The sequence below is a fragment of the Phyllobates terribilis genome, unplaced genomic scaffold, assembly GCF_046119375.1.
Source record: "Phyllobates terribilis strain yellow unplaced genomic scaffold, ASM4611937v1 Scaffold_3__8_contigs__length_932513732, whole genome shotgun sequence".
In the NCBI taxonomy this organism is placed as follows: Eukaryota; Metazoa; Chordata; class Amphibia; order Anura; family Dendrobatidae; genus Phyllobates; species Phyllobates terribilis.
This window is the reverse complement of record NW_027362763.1, coordinates 673,955,113-673,972,759: the sequence shown is the minus strand read 5'-3', so window position 1 is coordinate 673,972,759 and position 17,647 is coordinate 673,955,113. Positions and strand designations below refer to the sequence as shown.

The window sequence follows — 17,647 nt, the reverse complement described above, 5'->3', positions numbered from 1 at the left end:
TTACAGCTATTGGGCTCACTGCATACCCTATAACTGTATAGCAGATCCTTATCCTTTATAGTGGGAACATGTCATTACTGTGGCCCAGCTCTATGTGTCTTTAAATTGTTAGTGGGGTTTTTCCCAAATTTTGGCAGCCCTTGCAGTCACAGCATGGGCATTACCACTATAGGAGACCCACTCCTTTATAATGGGAATATTTTTTTTTACTGAGACCCTCCTCTATGTCTCTTCAAAGAGGTATTGGGTTGCGTCCAAATTTTTGGCAGCCCTTGCAGTCACTGCATATGCAATAACAGTATAGGAGACCCACTCTTTAATAATGGGAACAACAAAGCATAGCCGACTGCTGGCCCTTTAAGAATAGTAAGGCAGTAAAAATAGTGTTTGACTTTCACAATCCCTCCTTCATAAATGAAACAGGATGTGTCTGATGATGTTTCACACACCACATGGCCAGATAAGGTTGTAAAATGTTAAAATGCCATTTCCCGGTGAATACATTTGTCACGGTTGAAAGCAATGCAAAAATGCATCAAAAACGCTATGTGTGAACATAGCCCAAGGTGTGAAGGAGCATTTTTGTTTTTGGTTATTTATTTTGCCTTGTATACAATTCATTACCCTGGAAAGGATGTTCCTTAACATAATTCCCAGGAAAATCTATTTTAGTTTAGTTTTTGTATGTTTTATTGTGAGTCTGTAAAAGTGGCGTAATACCTCTGACAACATTGTTGACATCATTGACCTGGGAGTCAGAAATGCTTCCAGGAGTCTTCCCCATGCTGTTCCCCTGTCATTTGAGTTCTGTTCCCATCGATTTGGGCAATTTTTAGGCCCTCTGCAGACCGCCGGGGGGGGGGGGGGCGCTGAAAGAATGCTGGAGTTTCCCATAGACTTACATTGGGCTCGTTACTTGGACCGAGCAGCCGAGTATTCCAATTTGCTTGACTCGAGCAGCGAGCACCCGAGCATTTTAGTGCTCGCTCGTCACTAGTTTTCAGCTATACCATTTCTATTTCCATTCAACTTTTTGATCGTGTTTTATTCCACTCTTTGTTTGGTGGTAAGATGAAAAAGAATAGTTTTTTTTTCAATGTTCACTGAAGGCGTTAAGTAGTGTGACCGTTTTATAGGCCGTGGAAGTGATGATAACAAATATGTGGACCTTTTTGGTTTATTTTAGTTTTTGTATGAATTTACCCATTTATTGATATAACATTATTTTCATTTTCTTTTCAGTTTATTTTTTGATTAGGTTTTTTTTTTTAAATATTTTTTCACATTCTTTTTTTTACTTTTTCATTTAGTCCCTCTATGGGACTAGCTTTTATTAGTATAATCGCTGTTATAAAGCATTGCAATGAATTCTACCTGTCAGTGTTACAGTGATAGAAGCCTCTGAGACCATGCTCCTAGCTTGGTCTAAGCAGGCCACCGTCGCTGGGATACCTGGAGGCGCGGGTTGTCATGACAACAGGATCACTGACTAAGGGCATAACCAGAAACGCGTTGAGATTGCATCTCCGCTATCATGGACTTTTATATATTTTAAGATTTTGCACCAATAAAGTGAGAATTATGTTTTATTGGAGACTTTCCCCACTTTCTCCTTATGTACACTGGCCGAGAGTCACGGCATTGTGGGTCTGAGCCCAGAAGATATGAGCAGCAGGATGGATTAAATGCATGGTGAGGCATATATTGTTTTTTTGTAAAGAATTGTCCAATCAGTCAGTAAGGATTTAGGGCCCTTTTACATGGCGATATTTTGCATCAGTATTTGTTAACAGACGCCAGGAGTGGATCCAAAACACAGAAGAGGTGAGAGTGGTACAGTTATTATTTTTCTCTGTGTTTGTTCCCCTCTGGTTTTTAGCTTACAAATACTAATGTAAATTACTGCCCAAAATGCTCACTGTGTGAATGAGGCGAGGAAGCTGCTTGTAATCCTGTAATATAAGTCCTTATTCTGAGGATGAGCGCTCACTTGCAGGTGCTGTGCTGTAATGCTTATCTTCTCTGCTCCATCATACTCCCCAGAGCAGGGGCGACCCCTGGGGCAAAACTGCAGCCGGCAGATGTCAGACGTGTCACTCAGTGATATGTGATGGAGCCCGACTCCCAAACAAAATCAGACAGAAGCATACAAAATAAATACATGAAGCATTGCAATTAGGTGTCAAACGTTTTCAACTTTATTTAAATTTACCTGACACTGAACCATCACCTATCAGGATAAAGAAGATTCTGTGTAGCCTCTGTTCCTATAGACCATCTTGCTTGCAGCCTTCTCCATTGAAGACTACGGAAATTACAGGAATAGATGAGTAATCTGCTTATACTGCTGTAATACAATTCTTTTATCCAATGATGAGAGCATGCGTCCAGGAGTTGTGCTGTAATGTTTGTCTCCTCTTCACCATCGGAGCAGGGGCGACCCCTGGGGCAAAATGTGCTTACTGGGTTCTGTGCAGCCGGCAGATGTCCAGCCGTATGTGATAGACCCCGACCCCCAAACAAAATTAATCAGACAGAAGCACACAAAATAAATACACGAAGCATTGCAATTAGGTGTCAAATGGTCAAAATTTTATTTAAATTTACATGACACCGAAAATAGCACAACCCCCGACTCACGAAGAGTCACCCTCCAGCACTCAGGAGAGGAAAACCCCCTGTGGAGGAAACCTCTATGGAACCATGGATGGAGGGCTGCCCTTCCATTGGGCTTAGAGAGTTAGTGCCAATATATAACAGATGTAACTGCAGAATTGTACAATTTGTACATTTTACCAGATTTACAGAGAATGACATAACAAATACAGACTATAAATGTGATAAAGCGGATGTGGGAGAGATCTGGCTGCGATATCTGTCACCACATTGATTGATGGAGCGAATTTGGTTGATCTGATTGGCCAGGTGGATGTATAATTTCTCCCTTACAGATCCAGGTCCGCCTCTCAAAAAATTGGACATTTGGTTACAGTTCGTTATGCCTAATCCCTAATAGGATAAATAATCCCTCCCAATTTATCACCCATTAGAGTCATAGATCAGTCCATGAACTCCCAAAGGAGAGCTGCTCTATATAGAGGGTAACAGAAGGGGATCCTGGTCTAGGGACCCCCCTTTGTTACCTTCCCATGCCCTAGGGGTGTCTAAAGCAGACAACCCCTTTCCCTGCTAGAACCTCCAAATTACACCAAGTTTGGCACATTACGTGGGTGGTCAAGCTCAAGGTCCTCAGGCGCATGAGTAATGGCGCTGATCGTGGCAGCGCGGAATTCTTTTATGGAATCTTCTTTATGACACTGGTTTATGACCTCATAACAGTTGTCATGGTGACTACAGGGTCTATTACTGATGCAGGGCACAAGTATTAACCCTTTCATCATTGGTAATTTGCTATTGTTATAGAGGCAGATAACTGCACTTGTTACCAAGCAGGGGCCTTATCATTATTGCTTCCCTTAGGCACCATAAGAAATACAGATTACAAATTAAATGTGCAAGTTTGTCATGAGTGTTTTGCACTTTCTAGATCCAGAGATTGGGTTTATTACTAGCACTTTACAAAGAAAAAAAAAAAAAAGAGGAAATTACTTGTAAAATAATATTATTGGGAATTGCATTTCAAGCATTTTCCTAATGTGCATTCTACATAGTTACATAGATTGAAAAAAGTAGGGGTGGACATTAACAGCTTGGGGCCCAAGTGCAAGAAATGTGTCCGAGCCCCCATCTTTTTATGGCGACAAAGCTACAGATATATATACACATACACAGTGGGGGAAATAAATATTTGATCCCCTGCTGTTTTTCTAAGTTTGGCCACTGACAAAGACATGAACAGTCTATAATTTTAAGGGTAATTTTAACATTGAGAGATAGAATATCCCTGCCCAAAAGAATCAAGAAAATCACATTGTATAGATTAGATATTTTTTTTTGCATTTTGCAGTGAGAAATAAGTATTTCATCCCCTACAAACCATTGAGTTCTGGCTGCTACAGACCAGTTAGACGTTCCTAATCAACTCGTTACCTGCAGTAAAGACAGCTGTCTTACATAGTCACCTGTATAAAAGACTCTTGTCCACAGACTCCATTAATCAGTCAGACTCTAACCTCTACCACATGGGCAAGACCAAAGAGCTTTCTAAGGATGTCGGGGACCAGATCATAGACCTGCACAAAGCTGGAATGGGCTACAAAACCATAAGTAAGACTCTGGGTGAGAAGGAGACAACTGTTGGTGCAATTGTAAGAAAATTAAAGAAATACAAAATGACTGTCAATCGACATTGATCTGGGGCACCATGCAAAATCTCACCTCGTGGGGTATCCTTGATCATGAGGAAGGTGAGAGATCAGCCTAAAACTACAGGGGGGAACTTGCTAATGATCTCCAGGCAGCTGGGACCACAGTCACCAAGCAAACCATTGGTAACACATTACGCTTTAAAGGTTAAAATCCTGCAGTGCCCGCAAGGTCCCCCTGCTCAAGAAGGCACATGTGCAGGCCCATCTGAAGTTTGGCAATGAATACCTGGATGATTCTGTGAGTTATTGGGAGAAGGTGCTGTGGTCAGATGAGACAAAAATTGAGCTCTTTAGCATTAACTCAATTGGCCGTGTTTGGAGGAAGAAGAAGGAAGTACAACCCTAAGAACATCGTTCCAACCGTGAAGCATGGTGGGGGAAACATACTTTGGGGGTGCTTTTCTGCAAAGGGGACATGACGACTGCACCGTATTGAAGGGAAGATGGATGGCGTCATGTATCGCGAGATTTTGGCCAACAACCTCCTTCCCTCAGTAAGAGCATTGAAGATGGGTCGTGGCTAGGTCTTTGCAGCAAGGCAATGACCCAAAACATACAGCCAAAGCAACAAAGGAGTGGATCTAAAAGAACTACAGTAAGGTCATGGAGTGGCCTAGCCAGTCTCCAGACCTTAATCCCATAGAAAACTTATGGAGGGAGTTAAAGCTCCGATTTGCCAAGCAACAGCCTCAAAATCTTAATGATTTAGAGATGATCTGCAAAGAGGAGTGGACCAAAATTCCTCCCGACATGTGCACAACCCTCATCATCAGCTACAAACAACGTCTGACTGCTGTGCTGCCAACATGTGTTTTACCACCAAGTATTAAGTGTTGTTTTCCAGAGGGATCAAATACTTATTTCTCACTGCAAAATGCAAAAAAATTATCTAGTTTATACAATGTGATTTTCTTGATTTTTTTTTGGATATTCTATCTCTCAATGTTAAAATTAACCTACCCTTAAAATTATAGACTGTTCCTGTCTTTGTCAGTGGGCAAACTAAGAAAGACAGCAGGGGATCAAATAATTATTTCCCCCACTGTGTATATAATTATATATATATACAGTATGTAGATTGTATGCATCTACCTCCTTCTAGGTTGTGCCTGGATATGTACACCCACTATATACTGTGTATGTCTGCACCACTTCAGTGCAGTAAGGCGACATTACTGACCACGGAGCAGCCGTGCTCTTTAGAGCTGATGTATTTTTATTTTTGTGAATTGTTTCAGCTGCCTGAAGACCATTGCTCGCCATCTACCATGGGCATGCTGCAGATCCTCGCTAAGTTGCCATCTTACTCCCTGGCATCAGGATGGTTAATAACAGTACAACCCATGTGCAGACAGATTTGTCTGACTCCTTACCGGACTCCAGCAACCATCGGCTGTGATCCCAGCAGAGAGTACTGCGATTCAGGACTATCTCCCACCATGCCGGTGCTGGTCATAATTCACCGGTACCAGAGGAGGACAACTTTGGGACATTGTCCAAGACATACTCCTCAAGAACTGTGTTTAAGAAATAGTCTCCAGAGGTCCAGGACTTGAAATATGAAGAGGGTGAGGACATTACTGGGGCACACAACCCGCTCATAATAGGTACAGGGGAAGAAGAAACACTCCGTACTGGTACTTCCTCCAGTGTAAGGCCAAAATAAAGGAGGGCAAGGTAAGAATGTCTATATTGTTATTCTACTGGGGATCCGCAGGGGAGGGATCGCACATCACAATGCTAGTTTACAATGAAGCATACCAGACAATATATGTCCTTCTATAATATATCCTCATATAATTTCCTATTGTGGCAAATATTATGCAATTACATTGTCCTAAATGATTGTATTTGCTGATCGTAACCTTAACGGTATGATGGTAGCGTCACTGACGCGCCCCCTGGGCCTGTGTTGTGCAGGGGAACCCGGAACCGGGCCTGTTGTAGAATGCTGGGGGTTATAGTCTCCGCGTGGCGGTGACCCGGTCCGTGCCCAGGGTGGTCAAACCAGTGGCAGTTTTAATGTATAGCAAATGTCCGACTACGCCACCCGTGGATTGCGGTCAGTGGGGACCGCCGCTGCGCTGCCGACCGCTGAGGCTGATGTTTGCGCAGCCGAGTATGGGATAACTCCCCACGGGAGAAGTATTGCCTCAGGGCAGCTAATGTGAGAGATGATGGGAGTGATGGTGTGAGGGTCCCAGTGCTAATGGTGCTGGTGCGGCAAGGAATCACAGAGGCGTGAGGTGCAGTTCAGGGTCTTTACTGATGGTACAAGGCAGACCCTCCCGGGAGTACTGGCTAGTATAAGGGGCCTGGTCAGTCTGCGAGCAAGCAGGAGTTCCCCTGGCCAGGTGGAGTTGTAGGCCTCCCCGTTTATCTGCACTCTTCCTGGCTACCTTGCTGTCAGCGGTTACAAGTAGCCCACGTCCCTGAGTATACCGTGTGGTGCTCACCCGTATGGCTGGTGACTTGGGGCCTTCTGTTAGCCTCCGCTCCTGGATGGCGGCGCTGGTCCCTTCTTTGTGACTGAGCCTCCGGGCTTCTATGGCCAGAGGACCTGGAATCCCCTGCCGGTTGGTTTCTGCTGCTGGGTATATATCAGTCCCCACAGCCTCGGACTCCTGTGTCCGGTTTTAGTAACTTCAGCCAGGGCGAACTATATCTCTGCTCACAGCCCCTGGCCTTCAGCTGCTGCTCCTACAGAGCTCCTGTTCTCACTTTCCCTCTCCAGGCTCTGACTGCTCTGCTTGTTCTGCAGGCTCTGTCTCTAGCTTCACTCACTAATCCAGACCCAGTTTATAAGGGCAGATTCCTCCCCTTCCAGGTCTGGGCGGACCGTGTTGCATGCTTAGGGCTCCTGGCCAGAGAAACCTCCCACTTGCTCTCAGACATAATATCTCTATTACTGTGGTAACCAGACCCCTGGGGTGCCACATTCCCCCCTAGTAAATTTTAGTACTCCGGGACTAAACACATTTTTAAAGAAACATAATAACAGGGTATAAACAATAATACGATAACATATTTACAAGAAGCTTTAGTTCTTTAAAGGTCACGGCGTGTCCGCAACCGGGTGTCCATATCACCCAAGGTGAAGCTTTAAGCGAAGTAGGGGACCTGTCCAAAGCAAACCCCTTGCGTTGTCCTTGGGTGTGGCTGCAAGGGTAGACTAACTACTTTGGGCCGCAAGGAGGCCACGCCAGACAGGTTTTCTCTTCCGCGGCCGTCTTCGCAAGAGGCACCAAGGTGCAACTATCTACAAAACTGTTCCGGTTATCCAGCGTCCATAACCTGTTAGTCCATAAAAATCTGCAGGGTAACTGAGAAACATAATTAATAACAGGCAACAAACATAAACCATAAACAGTTAACAGATAAATTCACAGTGCATTAGTTTAGATTCTCCAGCGAGCGGGCATCTGACCTCTAGTGACTCTAGTGGACCTACGGAGCTCACTAACTGGTTCTGCACTACAGGGTGTAGGAGGTGTTATGGGTAAGCTGGGCAGTTGTCTGCGCACTCTTTGGCTCACTAGGGGCACGGCAGGCTCACTACTAGCAGAGGGTTGATCCTCCTGTACTGCTGGTGTGGACTCTTCTGCCTCTTGGGCCGGCTGCTCTTCCAGCTCTACTGGTTCCTCTGTAGGCACTTGCGGGGCTGGCTGGAGAAAGGTGAGGACGGGTACCACGACAGCGCCGTTTACTTGTGTCCAAGACCGGGGGAAGTCTCCGAGTACGGTACTGATCATTTCTTCCCTTTCCTCTGCGGGTTGAGGGTTTCCTTGATCTTCTTCAGGGCTTTGCAGCTGCTCGGGACACTTCTTCAGGTGGTCTCTGGAGACAATGGCTGTGGTTTCTCCTCCATCCTTACTGATTACGCAGATTTTTGGGTTCTCATGGCTTGATGGCAGTACGGTGTACGGGTCCTTCTCCCACTGGTCGTCCAACTTGTGGAGCCGCCTCTTCCTCTTCAAGACCTGATCTCAAGGTACCAGGGGAACAGCGGGAGCATACTGGTTATAAGCCTTCTCTTGCCTTTCTCTAGCTTGAGACAGACTTCGCTCGACGCTCTCCTGTACTTTCCGATACTGCTGCTGCCGTTCTGTATCCCAGTCTGCCTCTGGCGAGGTGTCCTCAGGCGTCAGGACTCCCATATCCAGGTCAATAGGCAGCTTACCAGGTCTTGCTCTCATTAGGTAAGCCGGGGTACAGTTGGTGGAACCTACAGGGATGTGGTTATACAGGTCCACCAGATCGGGCAGTTTCTCAGGCCACAGACTGCGTTCTTCCAGGGGCAATGTTTTTAGCAGATCTATCACCACCTGGTTCATCTTCTCGCAGAGTCCATTGGTTTGAGGGTGATAGGGCGTTGTTCTTATCTTCTTGCAGCCATACAGGTTGCAGAACTCCTGGAAGACCTCCGCTTCGAAGGCTGGTCCTTGGTCTGTCAACACTTGGTCCGGGTACCCGTGTGGACGGCAGAAGTGCTGCTGGAAGGCTCTAGCTGCTGTTTGAGCCGTTAAGTCCTTGACCGGGACCACCACCAGGAACCGGGAGTAATGATCTACGATTGTGAGGGCGTAGACATACCCAGATCTGCTTGGAGCCAGTTTCACATGGTCCAGGGCTACCAGTTCCAGTGGCTGTCTGGTGATGATGGGCTGCAGGGGAGTCTTCTGGCTGGCTCGGTCTTTTCTTCTCAGGTGGCACGGGCCACAGTCTCTGCACCACCTCTCGATGGCTCCTCTCATGCCTACCCAGTAGAACCGTTCACGCAACAAGAACTCCAGCTTCTTCCATCCGAAATGCCCTGCTCCGTTGTGGTATGCCTCCAGAACCATAGCCGCGTCTCGTCTTGGGACCACTACCTGCCAGGTCAACTCATGTGTTCGAGAGTTAACCATTCTCCGGCACAGCTTCTCCCTGTAGAGGAACAGCTTACTTTTCTCCTTCCACAGTTGCTTGGTCTCCTCCGGAGCATCTGGGTCAAGACGAGCATCGGCCTGGGTCAGCATTTCCTTCACCAAATGGACTGCGGGATCACTGTCTTGCGTCTCTGCCCAGTTGTAGTGGGGCAAGGGATTGAACGTCACGGAGCGCCTGTCCTTCACACGGTGGGAATACAGGGTAATCCCATGACGGTGGAACGCAGGGAGCTCAACTTCTTCTGGATCTTCCCCTACGTCCGGTAAGTTCGGCATTCTAGACAGGGCATCCGCGTTGGCATTTGAGCGTCCTGCCCGGTATTTGATGGTGAATTCAAAGTTGGACAGGCGGGCCATCCATCTCTGTTCCAGGGCACCGAGCCTTGCAGTGTCCAGGTGTGTCAACGGGTTGTTATCCGTGTACACGGTGAATTTGGAGGAGGCAAGGTAATGCTTGAAACGTTCGGTCACTGCCCACACTACTGCCAGGAACTCCAGCTTGAATGAGCTATAATTCTCAGGGTTCCTCTCCGTGGGCCGTAGCTTTCGGCTGGCTTAAGCGATTACCCGTTCTTTCCCTTGCTGGATCTGGGACAGTACGGCTCCTAGCCCGATGTTGCTTGCGTCCGTGTGGAGGATAAAGGGCTGGCTGTAGTCTGGATATGCCAGGATTTCATCCCCCGTGAGGGCCATCTTCAGCTGGCAGAAGGACTCCTCTTCCAGCTTTTCCCACCTAAAGGGCGGCTTCTGGTTTTTGGCTTTCCGCGATTGACCTATCAGGAGGTCCTGCTATGGCTGCCATTTTGGTGAAACCGGGAATGAATCTTCGGTAGTAGCCTACCAACCCGAGGAACTGCCGCACTTCCTTTATGCTGGAGGGTCTTGGCCAGTCCTTAATCACGGTGATCTTATCAGGGTCAGGAGCCACTCTGTCAGCACTCACCACGTGTCCCAGGTATTGCACCTTTTGGTTTCAGGAGGTGACACTTGGAGGGTTTCACTTTTAGGCCGTAGTTTGCCAGAGCTTCAAACACTTCTGCCAGGTGTTTCAGGTGGTCCTCGTAGGTCTTGGAATAGACGATGACATCGTCCAGGTACAACAGGACCGTCTCGAAGTTCCGGTGTCCCAGACAGCATTCCATCAACCGTTGGAAGGTTCCTGGTGTGTTGCAGAGCCCGAACGGCATACAGTTAAATTCGCTGAGACCCATCGGGGTGGTGAATGCGGTCTTCTCCCGGTCTGCCTCTGCTACAGAAACCTGCCAGTACCCGCTAGTGAGATCCAAAGTAGAGAAGAAGTTAGCAGATTTTAATGCAGCTAAGGACTCTTCTATCCTTGGTAACGGGTACGCATCTTTGTGTGTGATACGGTTGACCTTCCTGTAGTCTACACACATTCTCATAGTGTTGTCTTTCTTTTTCACTAAGACTAGTGGAGCTGCCCAGGGGCTACAGCTGTCCCTAATTACCCTAGCCTCCTTCATGTCTTTTAGCATCCCCTTGGCGTGTTGGTAGTGTGCAGGGGGTACGGGTCGGTATCTCTCCTTTATGGGAGGATGGTCTCCCGTGGGGATGTGATGTTCTACCCCCGTTACTCGCCCGAAGTCCAGCGGGTGTTTACTAAACACTCTCTCGTACTCTTGAACCACCCGATAGACTCCCTGTTTCTGGTGTGAGGGAGTGGAGTCAGTACCCAAATGCAGTTGCTGACTCCAGTCCTCCATTGGTTTCTTAGAGCCGTTACCTTCCTCTGGTTGAGATGGAGGCAAGGGTTCCACGGCCTGTACAGAATTCTGCTTTATGGTGAACAATTTGGCTAGCGTGGCATACCGGGGCAGGTGTACTTCTCTCTCCCCGATATTTATGATGCGAACGGGCTCCCTCCCATGGCGTACATCGACCACCCCTCGTGCCGTCAAAATGGTGGGCCTACTGTCTGAGTAGACTTGTTCTACCATTGCTTGGTAGTCTCTACCTCTTAGACCAATAGCTGCCCGGCACCAAATCATCATCTCACTTTTTGGGGGCATGGCAATAGGGAACGGGTCACACATTCTCACGCTACCTATCTCACCACCAGATAGTTCCACCTGTTGCCGCTTCATCAGTGCCCGGATCTCTTTTTGGAGCACACGCTGCTGGCCGGAACTGGCGTTCTTGGCAACCTGCTGTAAAATGAGAATCACCTCTGCAAGACAATTTTCAATCACATTAGTTCCCAAGGTTATTCTAGGGTGACTCTCATGACGGTCTATGTCCACTATAATCAGTCCTTGTACCGCCAGTTCGACTTTACCGATCTTAATGGTCACCTCTTTGAATCCCAATTGCGGCACGGGCTGACCATTGCTGGCGATGATACTCAGGTCGTCATCTGGGTAGCGGGTTATGTCCGAGTCATTCCAGTACTGTTTAAAGAGCACGTACGGGATTGTGATCACCTGTGACCCAGTGTCTAGTAGGGCACTCATAGGAATGCCATCCAGTACCACAGGCAAGATTGGACGTCCCCCTATGTATTTATCACGCCAGTTTGATGGGCCTGATGGTCTTATGCCTGGGGGTTGGCCCTCTACCCCAGGTTGTGCCCGTTTAAATGACAGTACCTTGCCACATGTCCGGGTTGATTGCAGCGGCGGCAGATGGGTCGTCCGTCCTCGTTGTATCTGTCGCTGGGTCTTCCTCTGGCCGGTGGGGTCCTCCTCAGTCGGCGCCACGGGACGTCCTCCAGTCCGGATGCCAGCTGGATCTTTCCTGGAGAAGAGACCTGTAAAGACTGCACAGTTCTGGTTAGCGCGGCAACGCTCTTAGTCAGCTCTTGGACCTGATGGTGCAGGTCTGTAGCCGGGTCACTGTTTAAAGCCTGCGCATCAGCTCCCACAGGCCCTGCAGACAAGGGCGCCGTCTCCTGGTGGTAAGTGATAGCAGGGGGCCTGTGGGTCACAGCGCCACCTGGTGCCGGTTCTCGGAGCACCCGGATGGCTCTGTCCTTGAACTGTGCAAAGTCCAGGTCAGGGTCCTGTAAGGCCATTGCCCGCAACTGGGTTCGGTGGGTATTGCACAGTAGACCCTCAATAAATTGTTCAGTCAACAGCTTATCTTCATTTCCCACGCTGTCAGGGTCTGCCTGCTTAATGGCTCTCAGGGCCTCTTGTAGGTTTAGAGCATAGTCTCTTATACTCTCATGTGCCCGTTGTTTACACCCGTAAAATCTGAGCTTTATTTCGGCTAAGGTGCGGGTATCAAATGTGTCTTTCAGCCGGGCTAGTATTTCCCTGACAGTCCTCTTCCTCCCAGGTGACCAGGACTTTACCTCCCTTTGGGCTGCCCCGATTAATTGGGCCACCAGGATGCTCACTTTTTGCTCTTCTGTGAGGGGGTACACCTGGAAGAGGCTATCCAGTCTTTCTCTAAAGTCATTTAGAGTATGTGACTCCCCTGAGTACTGGGGTAGCCAGGTTGCCCCCGGGATATAAGGCATGGTGAATGGCATGACTGCTGCAGCGGTTGCGCTGGCGGTGGCTGTGGCAGTGGAGCTCCCCTCGGTATCCGGCATCCTCCTCCCCCCTAGTGGACCGTGGCCTACCTTGCGATGCTCTTCTTCCGTAGGCCGCGGCTCCGCAGTCGATCGTCGGGGTTGAGGACCTGGCGTCGCGCTCCGATGACGTCAGCGTCGCTCTTCCTCCCTTCCAGGACCTTGCGCAGCGTCAGAGCGTGGGGCGGAGCTTCGGATCTCGCGCGCTTTCGGCGTCCACGCCCCTCTTCTTCCCGTGCGGCTTCCCGAAGATGGCGTCCGAAGGCGGGAAGCAGCTGCGGATGGCGGGAAGAAGGCAGAAGACAGCGGGAAACGATCCAAGATGGCGTCTGATGGCGGGAATCGGCTCCGGATGGCGGGAAACGACTCCGGACGGCGGGAAACTTCACCACAGGTAAGTATAAAAGTCTCTTTTTCAGGCACGCAGTACCCGGTGGTTGCGGGCACGAAATCCTGCCGACTACGCCAAAGTTGACGCGCCCCCTGGGCCTGTGTTGTGCAGGGGAACCCGGAACCGGGCCTATTGTAGAATGCTGGGGGTTGTAGTCTCCGTGTGGCGGTGACCCGGTCCGTGCCCAGGGTGGTCAAACCAGTGGCAGTCTTAATGTATAGCAAATGTCCGACTACGCCACCCGTGGATTGCGGTCAGTGAGGACCGCCGCTGCGCTGCCGACCGCTGAGGCTGATGTTGTTTGCGCAGCCGAGTATGGGATAACTCCCCACGGGAGAGGTATTGCCTCAGGGCAGCTAATGTGAGAGATGATGGGAGTGATGATGTGAGGGTCCCAGTGCTAATGGTGCTGGTGCGGCAAGGAATCACAGAGACGTGAGGTGCAGTTCAGGGTCTTTACTGATGGTACAAGGCAGACCCTCCCGGGAGTACTGGCTAGTATAAGGGGCCTGGTCAGTCTGCGAGCAAGCAGGAGTTCCCCTGGCCAGGTGGAGTTGTAGGCCTCCCCGTTTATCTGCACTCTTCCTGGCTACCTTGATGTCAGCGGTTACAAGTAGCCCACGTCCCTGAGTATACCGTATGGTGCTCACCCGTATGGCTGGTGACTTGGGGCCTTCTGTTAGCCTCCGCTCCTGGATGGCGGCGCTGGTCCCTTCTTTGTGACTGAGCCTCCGGGCTTCTATGGCCAGAGGACCTGGAATCCCCTGCCGGTTGGTTTCTGCTGCTGGGTATATATCAGTCCCCACAGCCTCGGACTCCTGTGTCCGGTTTTAGTAACTTCAGCCAGGGCGAGCTATATCTCTGCTCACAGCCCCTGGCCTTCAGCTGCTGCTCCTACAGAGCTCCTGTTCTCACTTTCCCTCTCCAGGCTCTGACTGCTCTGCTTGTTCTGCAGGCTCTATCTCTAGCTTCACTCACTAATCCCGCACCAGACCCAGTTTATAAGGGCAGATTCCTCCCCTCCCAGGTCTGGGCGGACCGTGTTGCATGCTTAGGGCTCCTGGCCAGAGAAACCTCCCACTTGCTCTCAGACATAATATCTCTATTACTGTGGTAACCAGACCCCTGGGGTGCCACATCACCACTAGCACCTAAGAAACACAGTGAAGCCTGGTAAGTGTCCGGACGGAGGAGATAGCCATTGATGAGAAGCATTATTTTTTAGGATCATAGCCATGACTGTTATAGCATTTGCATAAGTCGCCCTTGTGCCATGTTGTTCTCCTTTTTTCAAGCAATGTCTGTAATCACAGCAAAACTATTGCAGTCTTCACAACACAGCCCGGCTCTGCTACGATTATGGAAATCATGTCCAAGAGCAATAAAGAAAAATATTCACAAGTGTTTTTAAGAAATTGCGACTGGTTTTTTTTTGCTTGGATTATTTATTTATTTTTTTATGTTTGCATTATTTTGCATTATTTTGTCTTTTTGCTTCTTTTGTTGCATCTGTGCATTTTTACGTTTTTTTCTTTTGTTGCTAATCACAGCATGTTCTAAGTTTCGTGATTTACTTATTTTTTTTTCTTTCTTTACTTTTTCTATAAATTTTACCATTAGAAAATGCACCTAAAAAGTCATACACATGTCTGTATGTGTCAGAGTTGTCTTGGGGTCTCATCTATTTATTTAGTAGGGTAAAGAGGGAGGAGGTGAGTAAGGACATAAGTGTGAAGTGCTGGGTCCTGATTGCTTGTATATCCTGCACTGCTTCTAGCACTTCTATTGCTCTCCTCTGAAGACATGTCCCTCTTGTGTGCAGCTGGCCGAAGCCCTGGACCTCTTCCAGGAACAGATGCTGAAAGAGGAGCGGCTGCAGCCGGAGGAAAGTAACTACACTGTTCTCATCGGAGGCTGCGGAAGAGTTGGATATATCGTATATATAACGTATTGACGGCTCTGTCTGACAGTCTAATATGTATGGGGTCCCGGACAGTTTTTTGGGGGAGTTAATGATCCAGCATAACTGATCATTTAATTTGGCTGATCATTATGTTCTGGAGATAAGGTGCCAGTAGACATGTCTGGTGGTGACTCTCATAGAGAACACAGGAGTGTATGGGAGAGATGGCTGCCAGACAACTGTTAAGCGCAGGCCGTCTTTCATCCAAGAGCCATCTAATGTGTGTGGCGGGCTTTATAAGGTTGATCTGTGACCCCTTGATAATGAGCCATGATAAAGCAGCATTGGGTAAGCTCCAAGGAGTGGCCAGTAAAGTCCTTCTGCCTGTGTTCACATGGATGAGATTAGCCGGGGTCCATGCCGTGGTGGCTGTGCTCATCAGGCCCTGGACACATTAGTCAGATCTGTACAGCATGTTGCAGCTTATTCTGAAATATTTATAACAAAGCCCAGATAATGGTCACATTAACTGTGGCATGTTTGTAGCTTTTTAATGATTTAATACTAAAATGATCTTATTTACTCTGTGAAACAACCTTTAAAGGGACTTTCTTGTTTCACAAAACCGCTGTTCCTGGCTGCAGTTTGTTTAAAGAAATTACAAAAACCGTCTGTTCTCTATTCATCCTCCCCAGGTCCAGCACAAAGTTTCTCCTGCTGCTCCCGCTGTCTGTTATTGTCTGCAGCGCTGACAACACATCTACAGCTCTGCAGCCTGTAGCTACGCTCAGCGGCTCGTGCCGTTAACTCGGGCCGACCTTCAGAGCTCACTGACTGACTGCAGTGCTTTCACCGTCACGTCCGCGCTGCAGACAATGACTGACACCAAAGCATTATTATTATTACTATTTATTATTATAGCGCCATTTATTCCATGGAGCTTAACATGTGAAAAAGGGGATATACATAACAAACAACAAGTACAATAATCCTGAACAAAAACGCAACGGCAAACTGTTACAGAAGGAGAGAGGGCCTCCCCGCGAGGGCTCACAGTCTACCAGGGATAGGTGAGGGTACAGCAGGTGAGGGTAGAGCTAGTCATGCAGCGGTGTGGTGGAGCGGCGGTTACTGCAGGTTGTAGGCTTGTCGGAAGATGTGGGTCTTCAGGTTCCTTTTGATGGTTTCCACGGTAGGCGAGAGTCTGACATGTTGGGGTAGAGAGTTCCAGAGTAGGGGGGAAGCACAGGAGAAATCTTGTATGCAATTGTGGGCAGAGGAGATAAGAGGGGAGTAGAGAAGGAGATCTTGTGAGGATCGGAGGCTGCGTGCAGGTAAGTACTGGGAGACTAGGTCAGAGATGTATGAAGGTTTATAAAAAAAAAAAATTCAATAAAAAACATTGAAACACAGATATATGGGGGAGACAGGTTGTGAATGGCTTTGTATGCCATGGTTAGGGTTTTGAACTGGAGTCTCTGGGTACATGGGAGCCAGTGCAGGGATTGACAGAGAGGAGAGGCCGGGGAACAGCGGGGGGACAGGGGGATTAGTCAGGTAGCCGAGTTTAGGATAGATTGGAGGGGTGCAAGAGTGTTGGAAGGGAGGCCACAGAGCAGGAGGTTGCAGTAGTCGAGGCGGGAGATGATGAGGGCGTGCACTAGTGTTTTTGCAGATTCGTGGTTGAGGAATGTGCGGATCCGGGAGATGTTTTTGAGTTGACGTTGGCAGGAAGTGGAAAGGGCTTGGATATGTGGCTTGAAGCACGGTTTGTTTCTTAAAAAAAAAAATGCTGTGTTGGAATAGGGGTTGTCTGAAATAGGATAACCCCCTTAAAGTGAATCTGTCACCAGGTTTTTGTTATCTAATCTGACAGCAACATAATGTATGGGCAGAGACCCTGATTCCAGCGATGTGTCATTTACTGGGCTGCTTGCTGTAGTTTTTATAAAATCACAGTTTTATCAGCAGGAGATTATCACTAGAGGACTAGTAAGCCTGCTGCTAGGTAGTCCGGGGCATTCATGTGCTCTGTATAACCCCATCCCCACCACTGACTGGAGTAAAGCTGCCGATCAGTGGTGTGGGTGGGGGTTATACAAAGCTCAGCATTCAGAGAACTACTAGAGCTGCAGCAGATAAAATACTGATTTTATCAAAATAGCAGTAAGCAGCAAAAAGCGTGAGATATCACTGTAATCAGGGTCTCACCCCTTATATCATGCTGCTCTCAGATGGGGCATCTAAAACCGGGTGGCAGATTCCCTTACGATTTAACAGCACTTTCAGATGACTTTTTAGAATAAGGAGAACTATATAAGGAATAATTGCCACTCATTATACGCTCCTGAGTGTACATGAATGTATGGGGGAGTGTACATTATATGATGGGTCTCCTGCAGTTTTTCTCTACATTATAAGCCTCAGCATTTACCTTTTCTGTGCTCTGCTTTTCCTCCCTCCAGCTCCCTCTTCCATAGGTTTATAGGGGCATCGCAGACATTTTTGTTGAAATGAACCTGTCGCGTTCCTCCCGGTAGCGTTCGACTTCCAGTCACCGGG

The 17,647-nt window shown here is 48.3% G+C and overlaps 1 pseudogene; it reads left to right on the top strand.

Moving 5' to 3' along the window:
* The first annotated feature begins 5,767 nt into the window (after positions 1-5,767).
* Positions 5,768-17,647, top strand: part of LOC141258605 (pentatricopeptide repeat-containing protein 1, mitochondrial-like) — a 41,007-nt pseudogene continuing 29,127 nt past the window's right edge.